The sequence below is a fragment of the Eptatretus burgeri genome, chromosome 1 (assembly GCF_056783735.1).
Source record: "Eptatretus burgeri isolate ZD-2024b chromosome 1, Ebu_testis_v1, whole genome shotgun sequence".
Classification (NCBI taxonomy): Eukaryota; Metazoa; Chordata; class Myxini; order Myxiniformes; family Myxinidae; genus Eptatretus; species Eptatretus burgeri.
In genome coordinates, this window is record NC_140961.1 from 29,653,865 (window position 1) to 29,656,436 (window position 2,572).

At 37.4% G+C, this 2,572-nt stretch overlaps 1 protein-coding gene across 2 annotated transcripts in view; it reads right to left on the reverse strand.

Moving 5' to 3' along the window:
- The window catches only part of LOC147034144 (SH3 domain-binding protein 2-like), a 73,649-nt gene extending 71,381 nt beyond the window's left edge, over positions 1-2,268 (reverse strand). The window contains exon 1 of one of the 2 annotated variants that reach the window (XM_085877228.1): positions 800-2,268. The gene's annotated coding sequence lies outside the window, so the exon portion shown is untranslated. The remainder of the gene's footprint in view (positions 1-799) is intronic. The other variant, XM_085877222.1, reaches the window with a different exon arrangement.
- Positions 2,269-2,572: the final 304 nt, after the last annotated feature.

Consider the following 2,572-nt stretch of genomic DNA (forward strand, 5'->3'; position numbering starts at 1 on the left):
ATATAAAAAGCATTTTCATTTTTACCACGTATTGTGGAAATCACCACACAATTGCTTATCATGAGCAGTCAAAATTCAAGTTCGTATTCCATTCTCCAACAGTGATGATAAATTCAATTTAAATATATATATATATATATATATATATATATATATATATATATATATATATATATATATATATCTTACTGTTCTTTAAGAAATGAACATTTTCTGTCTCACTCAATTAAAGAAAGGCTGGTTGGTGAGTTTTGGACTTTATGATCAGTGTATGCATAAATATCCAATTTTCAAACTTGAATATTGTAGAAAACAAGTTTTACAGTTTTCTTTTTATTGTTTTTTTTTTTTTTTCGGTCACCCCAAACTTGTGTTTGTTTGTGTATAATATTTCACCGTGTGGATTTTTGCGTTATTGTATGCCATTTTAAGGCGTATCAATTTCACAAATTTTTCACACTTATTCTTTCCACTGAAATACTTCCACATTGTCTATAAGACTGTCAGACATACCACGATGAGTCCAGCTGAACTACATACCCATTATGTAGAGCAGACTAGCGACTCTACGTTCGAGCAAATCTACAAAATGTAACGGAAATATTAAACAGTATTTTTCACACGTAAGAAAGAAAAATGTTACGTCAACCTCATAATTAACCGATTCCAGTTGATCTCCGCAGCACCTGAGTGCAAAGACCGAATTACCGAATCGTTGTTATTGTGACTCGAGACTTGCACCAAATAATTCTTTTCTCGCATGAGTCCCACTAAACCGATTAAACATAAAACGACTTACCTGTCTATGCAAGCTGCGCATACAGAGAACGAACTTCTCTGAAGGTAAAACAATAAATCCAGGTTCTAACTGTGAAATATTGTAAAGTCACGGGTCTCTTGACTCTCCAACGAACATATTTGTGCACTCGACTCTAACTTGACGTCTGTGGATGACATTAAACAAAAATCAAGAAACTGAAAAAAGACATTTCATTATCTTAACCAAAACCGGGAGAGGAAAAGGTTTCTGATAAAGGTTGGGCTGGAACTGCATGCTGCCAGGCTGATGTAAAACCACAAGAAATACATCTGGCCTGTGATAATTTTATCCTTCATGCAAAAATCAAGCGGATGTGGCAAAGTATTCCAGTGTTTCAGGAAATCGGTGTGGTCATATTTTGGGATTTTTTTTAATTTATTTATTGCTATGTACTTTACATATACGGTGCACATATTTTATTCTTGGACCTCCTCTCCTCCTTTGTTATCCGCTACCCTCTCCTCATATGGGATACCTGCATCAAGGTTAAGTTAACATGTATTGCACAATAGGTTTGGAAAATAAAGTTCCCATGAAACTTTCTTTCAATAGTGAAGAATTAGTAAATTTATGGACCGCTGGGGTATAAAGACCCAAAATAAATGTCATTGTCTTAAACATGCTTCAGATAATATCTTTGAATGGTTTCATGAAATTTCATTTGAGGTCGAGTGTATGCACTTGCCTGACAACATATATGAAAATCCCACTGACAGAATATTTCATTGACTGTCTAAGCCCAAGGGTAAGAGAATTAAGGAAGTCCTACTACCTGGTATATGGTAAAAACACCGCGATATAAAAAGAAAAACATCGGGGCAATACCCCTGGGCATTCACCTGGTAGTGGCTGGATAAGATAATCAGGGAGCAACTGTTAGGCATGGGTGACCCACAAAATATGTCACGGAAAAGAAAGTAAATATGTATGGATTGTTTTTTAATGCCATGAACAAACTTTGGTACATCACGGGTGATGAAGGCGGTGCTCAGGCTTCATCTGAATTATGTGTGTAGTTTCTAAGAAGAAAGCAAATACATATTTTGGGGGGCAACCCCTCCCCCGCCCCTTCCCTGTAGACACCCTTAGACCCTGATGTTTTTTAATGGTGTGAACAATCTTTGGTACATCATGGGTGATGAACGTTGTGGCCAAGTTTAATCGAAATTGTGTGTACTTTTGGAGAAAAAGCAAATACATATTTTTGGGGGAAACAAATCCCTTACACCCCCTAAGACCCCAATTTATCTAATGTCATGAACAAACATTGGTACATCATGGGTGAGGAAGGTTGTGGTGACGTTTCATCGTAATTGTGTGTGTAGTTTCAGAGAAGAAAGCAAATATCTCTTTGGAGGGGGGCAACCCCCCCCCCGTAAACTCCCTCCATAGACCCCTTCATACCCCGTTTTTTAAATGCTGTGAACAAACTTTGAAACGTCATGGGTAATGAAGGTTGTAGTCATGTTTCATCAGAATTGCATGTCTAGTTTCTGAGAAGAAAGCAAATACTTATTGTGGGGGGGGGGGGAACCCCCATCGACCCCCTCAAGGTCCAATTTTTTTTTTCCATTCCATGAACAGACCTTGGTACATATATGGTGATGTTAAAGTTTCATCGAAATCCTATGTGTAGATTCAGAGAAGAAGTTGAAAGTATTTGTGGACGGACGATGCGCCATCCCATAAGTTCCCTGGAACTACATTCCAGGTGAGCTAAAAAATAAGGAACCCTTTTATTCATGCTCTGGT